The sequence below is a fragment of the Aythya marila genome (genome assembly GCF_965140915.1).
Source record: "Aythya marila genome assembly, chromosome: 2".
NCBI lineage: Eukaryota > Metazoa > Chordata > Aves > Anseriformes > Anatidae > Aythya > Aythya marila.
In genome coordinates this window covers 146,582,033-146,605,011 of record NC_139043.1, presented here as the reverse complement: position 1 = coordinate 146,605,011, position 22,979 = coordinate 146,582,033, and the positions used below count along the sequence as shown (strand labels likewise).

The 22,979-nt window shown below is 40.5% G+C and overlaps 1 long non-coding RNA gene across 3 annotated transcripts in view; it reads right to left on the bottom strand.

Annotated features, from left to right (window-relative positions):
• Nucleotides 1–4,852: 4,852 nt before the first annotated feature.
• The window catches only part of LOC309874907, a 36,382-nt gene continuing 18,255 nt past the window's right edge, over nt 4,853–22,979 (bottom strand). For 2 of the 3 annotated variants that reach the window (XR_014316940.1, XR_014316942.1), the window contains 4 exons: nt 20,550–22,074; nt 15,572–15,645; nt 13,816–13,882; nt 4,853–8,662 (listed from right to left, as the gene is read on the bottom strand). This is a non-coding gene — a long non-coding RNA (uncharacterized lncRNA). The remainder of the gene's footprint in view (nt 8,663–13,815; nt 13,883–15,571; nt 15,646–20,549; nt 22,075–22,979) is intronic. The other variant, XR_014316941.1, reaches the window with a different exon arrangement.

The window sequence follows — 22,979 nt, the reverse complement described above, 5'->3', positions numbered from 1 at the left end:
CCAGGCCTCTGCATAAGGAATCACTATATGCATCATTATATTTCATCCTGTAAAATTTAATTACACAGAAAAGGGTATGATCGAGCAGCCTTATCCTACCCATTACAGTGAATTGAATGGCCTATGTTGCAAGCACTGCACATACAGAAATCCAGCAGAGATTAGGGAGAAAAAAAGGGGGGCAAGCTGTGAGCACTGTATCTGCTTCTTATTCCTGATGTTGCTTTAAACTTCCAGGGATTTCTTCCTTAATGGCTGCTCAGAGCACTGTGCCTGACCTATGCTTTGCCAGGACCAGGACAGGAGCAGAAGCAGAGGAAATGAACTAAAATATTGTAGATATGTGACTATAGAGCAATTCTGTGTCAAGTAAGAGACGGGTCTTGAGATCAATGTGTGCTAAATGCAAGTAGAACAGACTTTACTGTATGGAAAGGAGGGAGGCAACTCAAAGACTTTTTATTCATGTTATCATAGCCTCCATAACAAAGGTTCATCCCAAGCCTATGCACCATGCAAGCTAGAAATATTAACGTGCATCAAGAGGAGTCAGGGGATCTATGTGACTAACAAGGAGCTTGGCTTGTTTGAACTTTCCAAGCCTGCAGGACCAGAAACAGCTGGAAAGAAGAAGATAGTGGCCTTTGGCATGAGTCTGCTGCAAGACTCAAACACGGAGTTTCCACTCCATAGCAAGACACCTTCACCATTCGGCACCCCACCCCTGACTTGTGCATACTCATTCTTTGTTTTGATAAGCAAATCAGTACTCACTTTAATGTATTATACCTGGGGGAATTTTACTCAGTATGCTGTGCTGAAGTTCCAAGAGGATGTAGTTATTTTTGACACCAGTAATTTCTGTTTTGTTTCTTTTCCAAATAGGACAAAACAAAACAAAAAAAAGTTAGAGGCTAGATTTTTGCCTGGTTTCCCTTCAAATCAACATTTATCCCCTGCTCAGATGACATCAGTGGAAATGTCAAAAATCTTCCTTTTGTATGATAGCAGAAATTATACGGATATATAAAAAATAAAAATAACTAAAGAAGACACAAGAGTCACTGCTTTTCTTTTGCCCTCATCCTTGTTTCTGCCCTCATGAATAGCAGGTAGCTCTGCTTCACAGCCATCAAAGGATGGACATGCCTGGATCCTACCTAAGGATCTAACTCACATACTGCAATTCACAGCTTTGGCTCAGCTCTTTTTTATCTGGAAGCCTCTAAAACTTCATGCATGCCTCAATTTTGACCTAGGAAGTCACCTAAAATCTGCCTTTGTACATATGGAAGTGAATCTGTCTTTCTAAAAATAAGCAGTGAAAGGTCATAATCAAAATTTAAATGCTTCAGAAGATATTTGTTTCTCACTTACGTGTTTCTTGCTCTGAAATATGAACCCCAAACAGACAGAAGTAACAGCAACTACACTCTTGTAAGACTTGGGTTTGTGGGATGCTGAGCTTTGCAGGTGGTATGACAGAGGGATGGGAGAAGTTGGGTGACAATGTTGATATAACCAGTCTTTGATGTTTGAGTTGAAGCAGTACAACATTAGATCATTATGGTTCAAATCAGTAGTTGATAGTTGTCATTAACAGCCATAAACAGAGACACCCAGGACTTTTTTTCTCCCTCCCAGACTCTTTCTTCTAATTTTCATTAACTTACCTGCTGCTACAGTAAAGACTTGCTGCAACTTTCAGCTCTGATTTCCAGTTACTCAGCCCCTAAGAACACAGAACCAAGGATAGGAGCCCTTAGCAGGCTCTTCAGTCAAAATTTTAGAAATTTTAATAGGTAGAGAGTTTGGGGGTTCAGATGTCAAACGTCATCTGTTACACCTTTCTTGGAGAGCTATTTATAATGCAGCCAGCCAACCCAGCAGGCACAGTGGGGCAGGGCCACAGGATAGAAACAGTCCACTTTGTGCTGAGGCTGGCACTTTATAAGGCTATGACAGGTCAAGAAATAGGGAGAGGGAGCCTCCATAAATAGCAAATGTCTCACAGCTTAAAAATCGTGACAAGTCTTTCATTTGAAACAACTGCAAGGAGGGTGCTGAGAAGACCGAAACTCTGAATATCCCTTGTTCAGCAAGCTGCCTGGCTGGGCTGGGAGCGTGTTGGAGCTTGCAGTCCTGGAGTCTAACATGCTCCCTCTGTTCCTCTGTTCACTCGTCCATGATTTTATAGCTGCTTTTTATAACAAGCACACAGGCACCTTACACTGCCGGGTGTGTGCAGTAATCAGATTTTAGCTGCTGTTCCAAACTGCAGCTGGTAGTTTTAAAAAAGCTGCAACATTTTCCTTTCAGTTTTCACTATCCCTTGAGGCTACTCCTGGCATTTTGGGACAAAAAGAAAAACAGAGCACCCAGATAAAGCATTTCTCTGTGTGTTTGCATTTTTATGGGAGAAGAGCATTTGAGCCACACCCCGGAAGATTTTCACTAGAGCCAACAACTGTCCTCAGATATGGATACATACAGGCAGCATCCAGCTCTCCTACAAGACCTGCCAGGACTCATGTACTGAACACGAGATCCACACAGCCAAATCTTCCTCCAACAGCTACCGCTACCTCCTGGCATCTCTGTCTACCTCTTCTGCATTTACAGCACAGCCTCTCTTGTCCACGGCCTCTCTCCTTCTTCTGGACCTGGTTAGCCCAGTATGTGGGCTATCTGGGCTTCTCCATCTCAGTGATGGGGTCAGCTGTCCTGACTGTGGACCTGTTCAGTAACCCCTAGACTCCTCCAGTGCATATGTGGTGGTGATTTACTCCACCACCCCCCAACCCTGGGTGGCAATCAGCCTTCAGCAAGCCTTTCCCTGTGATCTGCCTACAGATAGCATTACCCTGTGTGTCAAAAACATGCTCTGTATTTGGTTGCTGGAGGTGACAGCTAACACTCGGCTATTTCTGTATGTGCTGCTACGTATCCCACTTCATTTACACCAAAGTTGTGCCAGTTTTGTCAGCTCCATCTCTGCCTGCATGAGACACAAGCATTACAGGTGAAGCTAAGTGTGAGAAGCCCTCCAAGCACATTTGGCTGAGAATCACATCCCAAACACTGTGCAGATCTAGGGCCAGATTAATGGCTCCAGCCATCTGATCTGACCTCCCAAGTGATGCAGAACATAGACATTCATGTGGGCATTCAGTCTGTGCAGCAAGCAAAAAGGCAACCATGTAGATCAGATGATTTGACCACAGGGAGGTATCAATACTGCAGCAAACAGGGGGATTCACTGCTCCTGTCCCACCTGGTTCTGTCCTCTGAGACTGCAGTTAATTAAGTTTAATGACCTTGGATCCAAGCAGCTGCCATAGGACACAGCCCCCAAGGCCTCAGAGTTCAAGGGGGAATTCAGGATGGCTCCTGTGTGATCCTGCTTTTGGCAGCCACTTCTGGGGGACTGAAAGGTGGCAGCAGATGAGGAAGCAAGGGGCAGTCTGGACGACTGCCCGGGGCAAAGAAGTGCATTCCCTCATGTTGTTACAAACATAAATGGTAATTGCAGGATAATTTGGGTTGGATTTCAAACTGCACTAAAGCCCCTTTCTACCACTTTGGCAACATAAGGTGACCTAGCTAAGGGGACAGAAACAGAAGATGGCCACAGCAAGGGCACAAGCAAGGAAGAGTATGTGACCCTCTCGGTGCCTGCCTAAAGGGTAGGGTCAGGATAAATATATCCAAGCCCTGCTGGCTGCTGCAATCAGCCTGCAGCAAGGCAGGTTTGCTGTGTGGTCTGGGAGGACAGGTTGAGCTGCGGTCACTGGTGAGCAAGAGGTGACAGTGGCAGCAAGGAGAAGGGGCTGGGGGCCCCGCCTAGCACAGGGCAGGATGCAGTGACCCCAGATGGAGCTGATGCTGGGCCGTTTTGCTCCTAGCCCCTGTTCATCTGGGAAAGCCTGGAGGCAGGCTGGGGGTGGAGGAAGCTGCAGCTGCAGCCTGGAGTGCTCTGGCTAATCTCTTCTCAAAGCTGCTGTGGTCTGGACAGCCCCAGGCTGCCCAAGAATAAGGGGAAGAGGAAAGGTTATAGAAAGGCCTGTGTGTCCTCTTCCTTCTTTCTTACCCCAAGGATGGAAAGCAGACTTGGGTCTGCTGGATTTCTACAACCAGGATGCATTTCCATAGTAGAAACCGCGGCTCTCAGCTCCATAGCATAATTTGGGAGAAAAACCATCCTTTCTCACCCCTTCATGCCATAGCAGAGGGGGCAGAGTGTCAGCACACCCCCACACCCAACACATGGCTGGGGGCTGAGGGTGAGAGGAGACCCAAGCCATTGCTTTGGGGATACCCTGCCTAAAAAATCCTGCTACATGTGTTTGCTCTTTTGTTTTACGACATTTAACACCGAGCATTTGAAATCTAGAACAATTATCTTTTCCTCCTGTTTTTAAGGAGGACTTTGGCAAAGGAAAACATTAACTTTTGTCTCTTTTATTTATCCCCCTTTCCTCTCCCTCCTCCTTCCCGGCTGTGGTAGGAAGGAGCAGGGCGGGTAGCCCGGCGGTCCCTCGGCGGGGACATGCTGCCATCCAGCGGCTGCCGGACACCAGCCCCGAGGATGGCGAGGTCCTGGCATCCCGTTCTGCCCTTCCCTCCCCTCGGGGGATGAAGGAGGCTTCTGGGGGGGCAGAGGAGCAGAAATGGTTCCCCACCCACCTCCTAGACAGTTGTGCTGGGGTCCGGTGCCCCCCGGGTTTTCTGTCCCCCTGTTCTTGCAGCCCCTGTTGCTCACGGTACCCCACGACCCCCACCTCAGCCCCCCAGCAAAAGTGTTCACAGGAGAGGAGGGCATGCCCTTCCTGCTTTTTATCCTTTTCTTTTTTGTTTGTTTGTTTTTTTCTGCTTCACCTCATAGACAAAAACTGGATCTTAAAACTTCATAGACAAAAACTGGATTTTAAAAGATTGTTAAGAGTTTTTAAAGATTTATAAGTGATGCCATTTGTGGTACCCAGCTTCAGCTCTCCTTTTCTGCTAATTCCTCCCAAATCACCAAGGAGGTCACATCCAAGACAAGATGGTGCATTTAAGTAAATGGAAAATCACAGCCTGGCACAGGTTGCCTAGAGAGTGGAATCTCCCTCCTTTGGAGATCTTCAAAAGCTTCCTGGATGTGGTGCTCTGGCTGTCCCTGCTTAAGCTGGGGTGGGACCAGGTGACCTCCAGAGGGCCCTGACAGCCTCAGACATTCTGGGATTCTGCAAATGTTCATCTACAACCACTCTTTCCTCTATGCATCTCCTAAAGAATGGAGGTCACTACATGGGACAAAATTGCCAGTACTTGACACCATGCTGTCACATACACCCCAGTATTTGGGATGATGCTTCTAGCTCAGGTATCATGCTCTCTACCACTCAGTCCAGCACTTTGTCCTTCCCCTTCTTCACTTTGCCCCTTAGGCATGCCTATCTCTTTTATTTTCATAGAGGTTTCTTCCTGAATCCAGGTCACCAGGTAATTGTACTACATACAGTGCCAGCATGAAGAGACAAGAGGATGTGTCAAGGCAGGAAACAAACCCTATCCCAAGACACACAGTGTCAGGTCACCTACAGGATGTGTGCACTACATTGGCTTACACAGCAGCTCAGTGCAGTACAGAATAGTGTCTTGAAACAGGGCTCTTAAGTACAGGAACTTTCAAAATAGCAGACATCTAGCAAAACAGCTCAGCACCTACAGCTATATCCAAATTCATGATCCAACTTGCCATCCAACTGAGTGTGACATAGGAGGAAATGTCATATTGCCCCTCTGGGAATATATGAGGTGTTGCCTTATCTGTGAGGAAGTATGAGGCAAGAGTCAAACAGATCAGGTGTCGCATCCAGCACAAGAGGCCTGACAGTCCTGCATGACACAAAGGCTGTTGACTTTACCTGTAATTGTATATACACATGAAAACACTCACTTCTGATGGCAAAGCCAAAAAACAAAAAACAAAAACAAAACACAACACCCACACAACATTGGTAACTGACGTCAGTGATTTTGTATGACTAATGGATATAACAAAAGTCTTAATTTCCCCATCTGTGAACTATGAATGTTTTGTGTACTAGCAAGATTGAACTCGGAGAAAGTGACAAGCCATAACTGCAAACTCCAGCTGATACACCAGAGATGCTGTTTGCTCTCATCCTGCACAGCTGGGCACGTGTGTGTAGACCAGGAGTGAAAACAGGCCATTCCTCACCTAGCCAGAGTGAAAAACCCAAAACCAGGCCCAGACCAACTAACCTACTGAGTAATAAACCCAGTACAACACAAAGGAAAGGAAGAGGATTGAGGGGGAAAAGGGGAGGATGGGACAAGGGCATTTGGGGCCATCAGTTGCTCTGTGGGCCTGCTGGTATTTCATGGAGTGGAATTTGCCGGAGGCGAGCTGCACTCATTCCAAATTCCAGATGGGTATCGTATAGCTGTATGCAGAAGGAATGCTCTGCAGTGCAGGAAATTGTACCTTATTTTTCAAACCCTTCAGCAGGAAGGAACCTCGACTGCCTCCTTGGAAGGACTCAGTTGTCCAAACACTGGGTTTCCCTGCGTTAAAGGACTCATTGAGCTTTAGTCTGCGACTGTCTTTTTGGTTCGTATTTTCCTTTGCTTTTCACTGCCTGGTGATGAGAGGTTTTGAGGTCTAGGACTAAGGACTCACAGGCATTTCAAAATGTGATGCAGCTTCATATAGAGAATTTTCAGCTAAGTGGAATTATGGTTTACCCTTTTTTTGATGAGAGCCCTGCTAGTCTCCTGACCATACTGTCCTGCTCCACGAGGATTCTAGAGCTTTCCATACAACACAACCCATTGACCCTTAGGGCTCCCAAATGAAAGAGGAAGATTGAGGCCACAGGAAGAGTATGTTCACGGTGGCTAAATTACACTCGTCATCCCTCAGCAGTTGTCATATCTGTCCTGGCCTCCACACTCTGAGCAGAGCAGGGCCTTAAGAAAGAAAGTGAATAATGCCTTGAAACAAGCAGAGATCTGGGGGGATCATTTTTCTTCACCATCAATGTTGATGCGAATGAAAAAACAACAGCTTAAGTGTCTCCTCACCATCTGATCCTTGAGCACATTCACAGTAATAAATGGAGACCTCTAACCCTACTGAATTCAAAAGGAAGAGTGCAGGCTGTGGGATTTCAGCAGCTTACAGATGGGTGATGATTCTCCTATAATTTCAGCTCATTCTCAAACGCATTTATCTAAAAATTTGCTAGGGCCAGTTCAATCAGTTTTTTTCTCTTTGTGAAAAGGCATTGTCACACTGAAAAACAAGAGAACAGGACACCCTGCACCACCTCAAAAGAGCAAAGGGAGGGGGCTGCTTCAACATTATGTTTTTCTCCTCTAACCAGTTTAACTGGGCTACTGAGGGGCCTGGTGATCAAAAGAGAAGTTAATTCTCTGGGTTTATGTGAAAAATCACCTCCCTCTGCTACATCCCTCCTTCTGCCTCTCCACTCCTCTTCTGTACATCTGAAGCCATTTGCAAGTCCTTTCCACCCCACTTAATCCCCCCTCCTCTTCTTGTGGAAAAATCAACCCTCCACACTAGACTTCAGCTGTTTTTTGGAGCTTGTCTGTTCACATCACTGAGCAAGGGATGAAGTAATGAAAATTACAAGCTGTGGAAATTTGATCTCTCTATTCTGTAATTACTGTTCTCTGAAATCTGAGAATATATATTTACTTTAATATTCTTGCAGAGGAGGGGAAGTTTCCCCAAGGCATAAAGCAAAGAGAGAGCTAGGCAGAAGGAATAGCATGAACCCATTTGTACTTGATTAAATGCTATATACAGTAGTGAGTGGATCTTGCCTTTAAGGCTGACACAAAATCAAAGCATTCAATGCATGTTGGTATTTAGAAGCAGTCAACATTTCCTCTTTGCAACATACATTTGTATACAGTAATTGGAAGGTGAGGAGTCATAATCTTCTCCAGCTACTCCAACACATAATTGCCAGTATCATGAAACTACTATTTCACGATAAGATACAGGCATTTTGCTTAAAAGCATAGAACCTGGCATCTTGTGAACACAGTAAGAATCATAAATGTCATTAAAAATATATAAATAATAAAGTGAAATAAATTCACTTTGTTGGTCTTGAAGTTATCACAAAAGCTGGAGAATATGAGAAAAATAAGACTTCACAGTTCTAAATCTGAAATATCTAAATGATCTACTAGAATTTAAATGTGTCTAGAACCTTTGAGAATGCCACAGCATTGGGAAAGCAATTTGGTATTGGCTATGTCAATATTATTGTTGTTACAGTGTTTCCTAAAAAGCTCCAAACACAACTCATGTGGTAGGTCCTTTCAAAAAGTAGTCAGCTTCTGCCCTGAAGTACAGTATCATCTATGGGTTAGCTTTACTTTTCAGATAAAACCATGGAATAAAGCTAACTCATAAGACTTAAGGACTAAACAATCTCTGGCCTTCATCAGTTTATACCTTTAATGTTTTTCTTTGCTGTCCCTCCAAAATCTGTAATGAAAAAGGCCCAGCAGTTGCCTTTCCAAAATTTTTGTTTTTCCTTTCTCATAACGTTCTTCCACATGTCTGCATAGTCTCTGTTGTCTTCCCGGCTCTATTGCCTCTTGGATTCCTTCACTGGAGGAAAAAAAAAAAAAAAAAAAAAAAAAAGCTTATAAAATTGCACAAACAATCAAAAAAGTTAAAAACTGTCTTGTGTGAACTATTTCAGAGCCATCTGAATGCCACGGCCTATTTTTAAATCCTGATCTGATCTAGTCCAAGAGTCAATGCCTTCATCCACTATACATATTATAATAAATATAATTATTGCTGAAATATCAGTTGAGTAACAACAAAAGTCTGGCAACTGAGTAGGCTTCAGAAAGTCAGCCAAATCAACCTCCCAAGGTTTTCTCCTTTTTTTTTTTTTTTTTTTTTTTCTTTTTTTTCCTACAGAAAAGTATGTCTTAGAGTCATATCTCTCAGAATTTCAGAATTAGGCTTTTAAAGCCCTATTCTTCCTGGTAATCTGGTATCATAGAAGCATGAGAATCAAAGCAGGGAGCACTTTAGAGCACAAAATTTCTGTTGAGTACAAGTTTCTGATCATCAACTAAGAGTGGCTAACGTATTTCAGGAATAAGATCATTGTTCAAGCTGTTCTATACTCCTGTTAACTTTCTTCTTGGGTTACTAGAAGGAGCAGGGGCCTGAACAGGTTCTGTCTATCCTGTGTAACTCATTATCTTCATAAGTGTTGGGAAGATGCGACTAATGTTATATGGAGAAAATCTTATTTTCCCCACAGATTATTAATTATACAAAGAACGTGCTTTTCCACCGTGTTTTCTTTCACTGTTATCATGAACATAGATGGACCTAGCCAAGTAATAAATACAGGCATTTGACTTGATTTCATATTTTGTTTGCTACGTAAAAAACATGTACCTGTCAGCAGTGGGCTGTTCCTAGAAGATACAGATTTTTCTAGAGCTTTTGCTTTTATAAGCTTCTGCTGATATTGAGAAGAAAGCATTTCTAAGTTTTATTAATAAAAGACCAAAGGTGATGCCTAAACAACATTGGAAGCACTCTGCTTAGCATAAATTTTACCCCTCAAATTGCTGCTGGAAATGTGGCCAATCTAACTACTAAATTCAAAATCTAGAAATCTATATAGTAACCTTTTAAAGATTTTAATTTTCTGGACAACAAAGCTGTAAAAAAAAAAATAATAAAAAAAAATAAAACAAATCTTCTTCCAATATTCTGGCTTGCCTATATTTGGAAGATTTTTTATACATTGTGCTTAAACACAATTATTGTGCCTCATCTTATCCTCTTCCACCCCAGAACAGGAAAAAAACTCTCTTAAATTTAGTATGCTTCTATCAGTCTGTGGGAACATCTCTCTAGTTTGAGTTACTAAAATCTATCATTTGCTTTTTAAAAGCTGGATATGTAAGCTCTTTGTCTTCCATGTAGACAAAACAAACACATCTAGAGAGAGGTTCTTGTCACCAGCTTAGCTCAGAAAATCTGTAGAGAGTCTAGATGACTAACAAACTAGATGTCTAACTTGCAGATGACTTAAATAAGGTAAGATAAGTCACATCATAAGAGTTTCCTAGATGTCTCTATGTCTCATAACTAAAACCAAGCTAGGTTATAACCACCTCTAAACATACAACTTTTTAACAGTTCAAATAATTCCTTCTGTTAAGAGTAATACAAGACACTGTCTACATGTATCTAGTATTTTTTTTCTTTTTATCTTTTTGATTTTTACAGCCATGGAACCATTTTTCCTAGAGTTTTCATCTGTTTCTGAAGTTCTGCAGGTATACACAATAACAGTAAGTCAATTAAATTCAGAGCATCCAAAAGCCTCCAAGGATTTTGCTTTCGCTGACTAATCCACAGTTAGAATATCTGAAACAATATAGTGAAGAAGTTGGTAATAAACATCTCACTACATCTTCCTGCCACTCCAGCTACATCCAATATAAACTCAGAAGATACATGGGTAAAAGCTTTAGGCCTTTTCCAACAGTCTTTTTTCTGACAGAAGCTAGATGACAATACAAGTTAAAGCCAATGCCACTGCAAGTTCTTCCTTGCTTTAGAGAAGCTCTTTCCAGATTAACTAGAATTGCTCTTTACTGAATATTACAGTATTTAGGCAGATATCCTCTCCTCCACAAAGATCTAGGGTACATTAAAAACACAAGTCATTCCAATCAATTGAATCAATGACACAGCAACTAAAACTACATTAAGTAGGGCCTTGATACAATAAACTATGACAACTCAGAAAGGAGTTGTTTGATTTTATTGGGACATTGATCTGTGAAATAAAGTTTCCCTAAGTTATCTATTGTAATACTTTCTAACAGCTACTTTAGAGACATTGCAATGATTTTTGGGTCAGTGATCTAAAAATAAAAAAAAAATAAAATAAAAAAAAAAAAAATCACTACATTTTAACCTTGGAAGAATATCCTTTACTCATAGAGCCGTAGCAGAAAGGTATATTTAGTGGACTACCTTTAGTTGTACTTGTTACTTTCCTTGAACTTACCTGTGTTTTGGTCAAATAGTTCTCTGCCCTTTTTTAACAGAGAATATGCTTCAAATACCAGTCAATAGTTTTGGTCATCCTTCTTCATGAGGTCTAATATCTTAAACTTAGCTGTATAATCAGAGCTAATTGTCAAGACTCCTATTATTTTAAAGAAAATATTAGGAACATCTACAGGGTGATTCATCCCACCTGCTTTATCCATGATGGGCTGAATTGCTTTCTGGAAGTGTATTTCTAAAAAAAAAAAAACCAAAAAAAAACAGCGGGGGGGGGAGAGGTAAGGGATGATGAGTACTATCTTAGGCTGAATGCCTGTCTTTATATCTTCACTTGCTTTTATCTCTTTATAGTCCTTCAATTAACTCATAGCCTCATCTGTAACTTTGGGCTGAGAGTCATTGCCCTATTGTCCTCAACTGCGTATTAAGGTGCTTACCTAAACCATCAAGTTGCCTTGTAGCTTAGTACACTCTTTCTCAGCCTACTGTGCAATCAATGCAGTCAACACAATACTTACAACATATTTCAGAAAGCCAGATTCCATGTCTTTTGCTGAGTCACATAGTATATTAATTGTATTATTGTAGATTCACTTTCTTGTCTAACAACTGTGGATTTATAACAATGGAGCTGGTCTGCATCATTAGAATGGATTTTGCAAGTCAGCTTACACACCATAGTGACCAGGATGTTGGTACAGACTGAATTGCAATGACTTGGATGATAACCCATAGCTGCTTGAAATGCAGACAACTCTGTTTAGGTGATAAAATCAAAAGAATAAAAGCAGAGGTCCTATATTTTGTGACAGTTTCATATGTGAATAAGGAAAGGCTGCACAGAGGCATTTGTCTTTTCTACCTTCTCCCTTTCTCCAATAAACACCGGGTGTATCTCGTGCTTGTAGCTGGTGACATATTTCCATAGATGCAGGCACATTCCTTGGGGGCTTGTTGAAGCAATAACATGGTGTGCATTCAGGAATGTACCTGCATTTATTGATCAGTGGGGCACCAAAGCAACGAGGAAGAGCCGAGACAGTTAAAGACGAAAACTCAGTTAAATGCAAGATGAAAACCTGCCCATTGGTTGTGCTGACATGACACAAGCAATGAGTAATAATACCTTGCTCATAGCAAGAGGTGAACTTTAAAAAAATAAATAAACTTTGCTCCATATGTTACACCATAATCATTACCACAGCAGTTATTTTTCATTCTGAGTTGTGTAGGGCATTCAGAAAGAAGGTATAAAAGTCTGACTGGAAAGGAAACTTGTATGATAAATAGCACAAGTGTTTCCTACAGACCGGCTAGTTCATGCCTGTGTGACTATGATGATAAATAGTCACTTGTTGACATACTACAGGGAGGATGATAATATCCTCAGATGAATATCATTATTTCATTGGCTTTGTCAAAAAGGGATTAAACTTTTCCAACCATTTAGTTGTTCTACCACCTCCCTGAGAAAAAGCAAATGCTTTCCAATGAAAGATCCTACAACACAACTTGGATCCAAACATCCAGTATCCGATATCATCCTACTATATCCTAAGTAGTGTGTCCTGTTTCTGCACAAAATGCTATATAAGCTTCTGAGAAAGAGAGTTTAGCAAAGCAGTTATGTGAAGCAGAACAGGTGGATCTCTAGACATAAAGCTGATGACATAGGATTCATGACTGAACTCTTCTATCTCTGTGATAACAAAAATAAATCTAGAGGGAATTCCAGTCAATCACTACAAACTATAATAGAGTCACTTCACTGAACTGAATTATCTTAGAGTTACTTTCATACATACAAGACCACAAAACTAAGATCTTTGCGTAAGCCTTATCCTCATGCCTTCTCCACTGTTTACTTGTTGGAGGACAATATTACAAATGCAAGAGTATACACTGCAAATATTTCAAAAGAAATATTGAAGCAGAAAGGGTGATAATCTGGTGAGAGTGAGGCATTTAATCATGGTGAATCAAAAAGAGTTGTGCAAGCAGTCTTTTAGAGTGCCTCGGATTCAGGCTAGAAATAGAAATGCAGCAACCAGCAACATCCACAGAAATAGAGCAGCTGGACAACCTGTACCCATATAGTTATACATATATTTAATTCAGAGAGGTTATTATTCTTGCTTTATTGTTGCTATTGTATTACAAGAGTGCCTACATATTTCCTCTGAGATCTGTGCACAACTGTGTTAGATGCTGCATAAATAGGATAAAGTAGTCCCTGCTGAAGTCAACAGAAAGATGCTTTGAGAGAGTGTAGATCAGGATACAGATGTCCTAAAATTTGCCAGGCTGTAGCTATTAATAAGCTATTCCTTTCCATCTCTCAATTCAAAATCACATGGGGGGAATTAACAAACAAAAATACCAGTACAAGGCTTAACATGATGCAAAAGATCTCCTGCTAGAAAAGATGGTGCAAAAAGGAGGACAAAGGCAGGTGTATCCTACAATGAGTGATGTTAGGACAGATGCTGCTCTTTAGTTTAATGTATTAAACAGCCTGTGGAGCATCCATTTAGCCAGCAAGGTCACTGCATCTTTGAATGCATGTCAGCTCAGACTTGGGAGAATTGGTTGGTTAAATCTCCGTGTACTCTTGTACTAATAATGTAAACATTCTCCACCCTCAAAACAGCCCCCAATGTTTGTCTTTATCATCTTCATATAAATGTCAAACACTATTTGCTTACATTTGCATAGAGCCTCTGTGCTTGTCACTATGATTAAAGATCTGGTATCACAGCTGCGCAGCACAACCTGAGGGGGAAGAAAGAAGAGTCAGTCTTTTCCTCTCAAGAAGAAAATGTTGTGGAATTGCTAGCATGTTGGGTAGGTGCACTCATTCTGGGGAAAGAAGAGAAGCTGCATTCATCAGAATGAATAGCAGTAACAAAACATGTTAAATGATAAATTATATTTGATACCCAAGGCTAGGAATCTGCATGTCCTTTTCTTTTCTCTGCCACTGACTGATTTTGTGTTTAGGCAAGTCACTTCACCCTCCTGCCCAGTGTTTCTCCTTCCACAATTTATTTTAATCTGTAAAGATCTTGATGTTTTCCAAGAAAGGTTTGCCTCCTATTCTATTTTTGTACTGCACCTAGCACAAAGTGACAGCAGTCATTGTTTAAGCTTCTATTTACTGCAATAATAAATGATCTAGATGGTTATTTAGAAAAGGAAGTTAAGATACTTGTGGGAATAGATCGGTAATTAGGAAGGATATGAATACCTTTTGTAAAGAATAGGATAGAAGCTTCAGGATACCTTTGAATTTCTCTATAAGGTCACTGAGTAGCAAAGGGAAGCTTATCCTCAAGCTTCAGTTTCCCTTGCTTCTGGAAACACTCAGAAAGACAGTACCAGACAGCCTCAAAACAGCTGATCTAGGCCTTACATCAGTCAGTGTTTTGACAATCTCCATGTTATTGCTAACAACTTGCATTTATGTAGAGTTTCTTATCAGTAAACTTCAAGTGCTTCTCATTCTTCACTTAATAATTGAATACCCTGAAGCTCAGACAGCTCATGTGGGGGACTCTGGCTGTGTCCCATTCCCACCCAGTTAGTAAAGCAGAAAGGCCATGTTGGAAATGGAGCACTGACTAAGAGGTAACAAGCTCATAGTGAGCTAGGAACAGAGCACAGTGATGACAAGCTGTGCTATAACCATTAGGGAACATGGCCACACATGTCGCCAATTCTGTACCTAAAGAAATTCCTTCATAATCCAGAAAATGAAGGGTCAAAATCTTAATAACCACTCTTCTCTTCATAAGCAGAATTGCCAGTCAACTCTTATCAAATTATTTTTAGGACAGAGTCTTCAAACTTGGTTGTTAAAAACTCTAGGTAATGCAAATGCCTAAGCATGAATTCAGGCACATAATTTCAAGCATACAGGACTTAATAAAAACAAAACAAAACAAAAAAGCAGTCTGTTTCGTTGGGTTTACTAGGGCCAGTGGTGTCACTGATGTGGACACTCTCCCTGTAGCATTCCATATGTCTTAGGAAAATGTTCTTTTAGAATTTCCATGCCACCAGAAGTCTGTATACAGTCAATTAATAGTAACGGCAAGAAGAAGCACCCATTTTCATTTTATTCTATATACATTTTGCATACATGTTATCCTGACATCACCCTTTCTCCAATGACCCTTCAAAGTATATAGAAAGATGATGGATAACATAATTCATAAATCTATCCCTCCATTCCCGTGTGTGGTTTATTTTCCATGCCTTTGATAATTTCTGACATCTACCTCTGCCTCTCCCTACTTTTGTCTTTTGTCATGTCTTGCTATTCCTGGATCTTAGACAGACTTTCAAGCTTTTTTTGTAATATTTTCTGCTCTCTCCCACACTGTTGCTTTCCTCTGTCTTAGTTTTCAGCTACAAACCCAGAGAGGGAAAGCAATATGACAGCAAGCCAAGGCATCTTACTTTAAGTTATCTGTCTCTGGACACGTACTTGCAGCATCCTCAAAGTGGCTCAGTCTTCTGTTGTATCTGTGGGACTTTAAAGGAAAGGGATTCAGCCATTATGCTCTTGAAAGTCACTGAGCTACCAAACAAAGTGGTTTCTTTGCTTTTAACTTCCTTGGGAAACTCAAGTGACTTCAGGGAGGATAGCTGTGTGCAAATGTTCTGACCTTCACTGCTTTATGTTTGTGTTAGCATCATCTCTCTTTCCCCTTAAGTACCCTGATTTGCATAATGTTATTCAGGTTTCTCCATTAGCTCTTTATATCCTGCACATCCACCTCATGGCTGCCCAGCTCCAAATGCCCTGTGGTCATTCCTCAAGATTTGTGCATTGGTAAAGGTTCATGAAGTTTGCTTGCACTCAAGTGGCCAAGCACTTCTGTTAGCAAATGTTGTACATGGGATGTGCCTCCGGGAACTCCTCTAGAGAAAATAAAAGTGTTCCACATCAGGACGTCAGTTCTTGCTAGAGTTTTAATCTGTGATTGAGCACAAATCTGACAGCACTGTGGCTGCTGTGGGACAGTCATCCCACTATATTCAGTCAACTTCCACAATAACTGATAAGATTTTTTCTCATTTGACTGTATACACCTAAAACTTAGGTCTCTGGTGTCAGATGATCCATTAAGTTGCTTTGACAGCCTAGAAACAGACAGCATTTGGTGGGTTAATCATCCATCTGTCTTTGACACCAAAACTGGATGTATATGTAATTAAGTATTTCAGGATCTCTGTATTCTTGAAGACAAGCAGCACATAAGAGGCCATGTGCCATCTCTAACAAGCTCCATAACATCATAGCAGCATCTAAACCACATCTAGGATGGATGTGGAGAATCAGGTCCCAGTGTCTGGGTGCGTACCTTGGCTTTCCTTCGGGGACTTGGGTTGATGTAGCCCTGGAATCCAGAAGGGCCTTGGCTGTGTCGGAGCTGTGCAGCCTGGCTTCTGCTTGAAGACCAAGCCCCACCAGGGAAGAAATGCTCCTCACCCTAGATTTCATGGCATAGTTATTCTCAGGACAAGAGATCCCTGTAGCCTCCAGGCTAGAGGTTATTTTGGAACTGATATATTTATTCATGCTTCCTGTTGAAGCTGGCTCACTGCATGGAAGAGAATTCAAGACTCTTGGGTGAGGTAAAGGAAGCAGAAATAAGCCTGGCTCTGCAGCCTGTGAGATCACTCACTTGGCAGAGGAGTCCTGTGTTCCAGTCTTTTCCTTTAGGGATTATTCATGCTTCTTCGTCAGTGAAGTATTCAGTGTAAAATGCATAGACAAACCCATGGAGCAAACTCTGTAGTCCAGAAGTCACCACCTAGGCATATGCACTAGTCACTGTGCCAAGCATTGCAATACCTAAGTGCCCTCTAGGGTCTAGTCTGCATTTTATATTACATAAGGAGCCCTTTCATTAATGGATAAGCAGAGCCAGCCAGTCACAAAAGAAGATGCTTCAACAGAAGGACCCACCCTATAGGCCCCATGATAGAAGAATGTTTGGTCCTAGGCGCATCTTCACATGCCCAGTGTCACAGCACCCAGCCCTTGTGTGCCTCTTGCTGCCATGAGTTAAGGCTCAGTCCCCCTCCTGTGATGGATTTGTCTCTGACAAGTCAAAAGGAGATGGCCTCAGCATAATCAGCCTGACCGCTGGAATTGTCAGTCCAGCAAAAGTCTTTCCCAATGAGGTTGTTGTACCATATTAGATGAGAATTTTTGGCTTCTTCTTGAGGTTCGTGAATACGAATTATTTGCTAATTGTCTGTCTCTCTGATGGAATGCCAGACTCTGCCAAGAGGCATTGCTCTAGACACTGCTTTCTACTTAATATGAAAACTCAAGGCCAAATCTGCTCCTGATAGATTCCCTATGGAAATATATTGGTTTCAATGAGATTGTGTTGCTTGTGAATCAGGAAAGACTTTGGCTTTGAAATCCTGATTCTATTGATTCATAATCTAATAGCTATAAAGGAGCATTATGCCATTCTAGGCAATAGCAATTGCTCAGCAAAGAAAATAAACTTTCTGGAAGTGCTGATGTTGATCTGGATACACTTTGGAAATAAATGCCAGTTAAGGAAAAATAGATTGGCAGAGAGTGCTCTTTGAATGGAACCTCTGGGCAAACAAACCAGTGCGGTTACCCAGAGCAACAGAATTGTGGCAAAGAGGGGCTTAGCATCTCAGGATCGAGGAGATCTTCCTTGTCCTAAGTTAGTAGTGGGGCTCACCCACTCAGATTACCTACACTGCAGTCACACAGTCTCTACCAATAGGCAGCATGCTGAATTACTCTTGCCTCACAATGCCTCAGCATCTCCACTCCCTGGTTACTTCAATTTGCCACGTGGTGTTCCTTCTTTAAAAAGCACTTCCTTCCCCAGCTTTTCCTTTGAAACCAGAGGCAGAAGTTGCAAGTGTCTGTACATATGGCTTCACTTTTCTTGTCCCTTACTGAACAGCTGAAGGCTGATAACTTCCCTTCTCATATCTTAATTTAGGTGAGAAGCTTTTTGCTGGAGACAGTGACCTTTACTTCTCTGAAAATGCTATTCACAATTATGCTGCTGTCTAAATAATGTCTGTGGTTATATTGAGGTGAACTAGGCACCTCGTAAATAATTCCACTAAATTCCATTACTGCTGAACCAAAGAAGAGAGTGAAACTTATTTACAGGAGAGATTTTCAATTTGAGACACTGCCTCATTTATTCTCCTTCCTTCTCCTGCCCCACAGTATTAGAAGAGATATAGCTTTAAGAGGGAAATTTTAAAAAGAAAGAGAGGGAGGGAGTGAGGGGGGAGGAGAGAAGAGAGTGAGTGAGAGGAAGAAGAAAAGAAAAGAAAAGAAAAGAAAAGAAAAGAAAAGAAAAGAAAAGAAAAGAAAAGAAAAGAAAAGAAAAGAAAAGAAAAGAAAAGAAAAGAAAAGAAAAGAAAAGAAAAGAAAAGAAAAGAAAAGAAAAGAAAAGAAAAGAAAAGAAAAAAAGAAAGAAAAAGAAAAAGAAAAGAAAAAGAAAAAGAAAAAGAAAAAGAAAAAGAAAAAGAAAAAGAAATAAAGAAAGTCTTTCTGAAAATATGCTATACATTCAGGAACATGCATTTGGAAATTGGACCATTTAGACAAATTCAGCTAAGCAAAAACAGATTTACCTAGTTTCAGTATATATCATGTATTTTATCAGATATATAACACAACTTTCCTAGTAGGGCAAAATGTTTCTAACAATACTCTGTGAAAGTCTGAAATTATATTAATGAAAACAGACTCAAAGAATAAAAATGTATTTCTAAGTAAATAAAATGCTGCTTATGCGCATTTTTCACCGAATTTGAAAGAAAAAATAATTATAAAATACTGGAATATATTATTTTATTTTTGCTTTGAAACTCGAGTCATTAAAAGAAAGCACACTAAGAAAACAAGTGGTCATTGAAGTTATTGAGAAGACATAATATACATGTATATATAACTATATATAGATAGTTATAGGACTTAATTTTACTTCTTGCTTACTACCATTTTCCATTCACCTTCACAAAATGCAGTACAGATGTTGCCAAACTCCATTTCAAATGCTTCAGGGAGTTATTAATTTCCAAGACTGTGCAGCTGGACCTTTCAGTGAGTGACACAAGTGGTTAGCAATAGCTGGTTTTATTTACTAGTATTATTATTATCATCCTATTGTTAAAGTAAGCATTACCTGCCATTCAGGACAAACTAACTAATTGCCAAACAATTTTCTTAATGACTAACGACTAATGGTTGACTGCAACCTAAAGACTACACGGATGTATATGTTTGCAACAGCTGCCCCCTACAAGATGTTTTCTTATGTTGTGCCTCCCCTTTGGAGATGATCTCTGATTTTTCAGGGTCAGAAGGTATTCCATGTCATAATGAAATTGATATCTACTTGTGGGTATGGCTTGTCTGGGTAAAAATAATTACACTTATGGCCCCTAATAAAGGAGATCTTCAGCTGGGCACCACCATGAGCAGGACCTGAGACCTTTTGGAAGAATCATGAGCTGGAGCGCATGAGCTGGGGTGCTTGACCTGTGAAGAGATACTTGTTCAGCGTGGGGAGAAGAAGGTCTTAGGAGGATCTAATAGCAGATTTCCACTGCTTACAGGATAAGACAGAGCTAGACTCTTCACAGTAGTTTATGGTGGAAACACAAAAGACAACAGCGATAAGTAAAAACAAGAGTTCAGTCTGTTTCTAAGAGAAATTCTCTCACAATATAGACAGTCAAACAGGGGAGCTGACTGCCCAGCAAGGTTGTGTAGTCTCCTCCTGGAGGCTTTCAAGTCTGGATAAAGCCCGGAGCAATTAAATCTGACCTTGTAGTTGACCCTGCTTTAAGCAGGAGATTAGCCTAGATGACCTCCAGAGGGCTCATCCAACCTGAATTTTCCTGTGATCAGGTGACCTGGTGGTTCCTGGGTAACTTCTGTCTGGGAAGGCTTGTTATGTAGTCCATTTTAATATTATATACATTGGTCCCTTGATCTTACTTCTCCAAAATTATCCTCCCTGCTCTGTAGAATTATTGTTTGTTGATAACTGCAATAAATCATTATTGAGGGAGTGTCCAGTCCACATAGCTGAATTGTTCTGATTCTGTTCAATACAGAAGAATGTGCTCCATATACACAAGTTAATTTACAGTGTTAGAACAGTAGTGACCAGGTGGTATTGAACTTGAAGAACAGCATTATGTGATCTCTGAACTTGCAAAATGACCACTATTTGCTTCTGATATATAGATAATGATTATAACAGTTGGTACAAGACCAACTTATGAAGTTTTCTATCCTTCATAAAGAAAAGAACAAAATAAAAAGGGGACAGGGAGGGAAAATTACATCTGGAGACATAGGCAAGCATTATGTTACCTTTCTAAGGGGAGTCCCAGTACTTACTTTCTTAGATTGAAGTTGAAACGTTTCACTCGAACAATTTCCTTATAAATGCACGTGCTTCAAAGGTCAAGCCAGAGCCATTGTGAAATAGGCTTTAAGAGAAGCATAAAACTCCTATCTGACACAGAGTCACTGGCAATTGAAAAAGCAAAGACTGGAAGGGTTAAAGGCTAATTGCTAGAAGAAATCTGGCCTGCTGGCCTAAGGTATTTTGAGTAGGAGCACAGTCAAATGGCAGTTGTGGGATTAATTGGGTGAAAGACATTGTCACCTTGACATTCATGAAAGTACTTGGGAAGAGCACTTTTTCCTGATATACTGTGGACAGTTCATTTAAACCATGGAGGTAAGATTTCTTTTTTCAACAAAGATTTTACCTTTGTTTTTTAATTGGTGTCAAATACAAAAATTAAAATCTCCAGTGTTAGAAAATCTTGCACTTATTTTCTAAAGTTTGTAAATGTCTCTTCCTGATTGGTTCTCACCATATAATGAAAAGTAAATGTATATCCCAAGGACAAAATGTTCAAGCCCCTGGCTTAATAAAATGAAGAGAGCAAAACTTGCAAGCTACAAGCCCCTTTGGAGCTCTTTGTGCTAGTGGGAACATAATGAGCAGTTCTTTGTGCTTCTTATAAATAACTCCAACATCCACTGATCAGCAGCATGACCTCAAGCCAAGCAATTTAGATCTCTACTTCACTTTGGCCCAATATTTTTTGTCCATGCAGTAGGTATCTTACGGTCAAGGATGACAGTGCTCTGGCTGCAGGGGAATCAGGTACGGTCCTATGCATAATAAATGCTGTTTGCTGCAAAATTTTACTGCAGTCATGTCATATCAGTGCACAAAATTGTTCTTCTGTTCTTCTTCGTCATTTAGTCACTATAATTCTCCTGCCTCGTGATATAAGATCTGTTCATAAAAGTTTACACTTTCCCTCATTTTCTTTTTTTCAGTCAAGAGGTCAAAACAGTTCCCCAGAAATTTGCATTCAGCCTTCAGGGTACTTTTGAAGGACAACATAGGAGATACTCAGTCAGTTTTGTGAACTGGAAACGTAAATTAGCTGAAATAGCTGAAACTTCATTATTAGTGCTTCAAAAATGGCAAATCTCCTAACAAAGGATAGTAAGTGCAGAGCAGGGTTATCTCATTGATCAACCTGTTATTTTTTCACCTCAGTATCACACTGGAGTAAGGAATAAAGGTTCTTTTGAAATTCCCCAGCTCACAAATCTGCCTACTGTCCAGTATGTAAATCTTACTCTTGCACTACATCATGATAAACATGGTAAATGTCGAGCTGAGACAGCACAGATCCACTATCTTTCAGCACACTTAAAGCAGCTGCCAAAGACTGCACCGGGTTTCCGTGTGAGGTGGTAACCCAGTAATTCCAGCAGAATCACACCAAACACTTCCACAGGGACAAAAACTTTGTACAACTGCAGTTTGGCCAAGTATTATGGAAGGACTGGTTGACGTGGCCTCTCCAAAACTGGCCACAGCAGTTCCCTGGCTCTGAAACAGAAAAAAAAATAAAAATAAAATATGCTTCAGTCAGCTTTTCAAGCTACTTAAAGATACAGAGATAAAAAGTGCTTTAGAAAAGATAATCATTCTCCAAATCCTTAGCTGAGTTATGATTCTAGCAAAAAGGACTGATCATTTTTATGTGTGAGAGAGAATTACCTTGTAGCTTTCACATCTTAAATCTGTGATATGAAATATTCACTCTGCTGAAGCCAATCAGTGTTTCACTGTCAATGGAAGTAGGTCCAGGCTTTCAGGCAGAGAAAATCAAGGGCAAGTTATGTGACTGGATATGTGAGAGCCAAAGGTCCTTTACTTTCATTTGAGTTCTGAAGGAAATATACATCCAATACTGTATTTTAGTAAAAGTGTCTGAGTGAGCATTTTGAGCAAGCTGAATTTCAGAAGAAGGGAAGAAGCAAGAATACAACTGAGTAAGAATTTTTCTTTTTGAACTTGTCCTTTCAAAATCTTCAGGAAGTGAAACATGTCCAGTACATGTATATGCTGCTGTAAGGGTGTTTTCCCCATTTCTTACTTAGAAAAAAATATCAGGTTTAAAACAGGAACAAATACTCAGATTGTCAATTTAAATTGAATTTTGAGGTTGCTATTTGACTTCAAAGCAACATTATCTTGGGCCAGAAATTCACTCTTATGAAAAGTCCTACTAGGTTTCAAGCTACGTTTTTTTTTCAAACTAAGCTTCTTTGGGCTAAAAGATAACGCTTGTCATAATAAAAAACACGTGAAAATTGTACCTATGTGTATATTAGAAAGCAGAATCTGGTTTCTGTTACCAGAGAAGTTTGTTTAACTGCCTCCTAAGTATAAAAATAAATAAATAAATAAATAAATAAATAAAATGAGAATAAGCTAAAGATGGAGCTTGA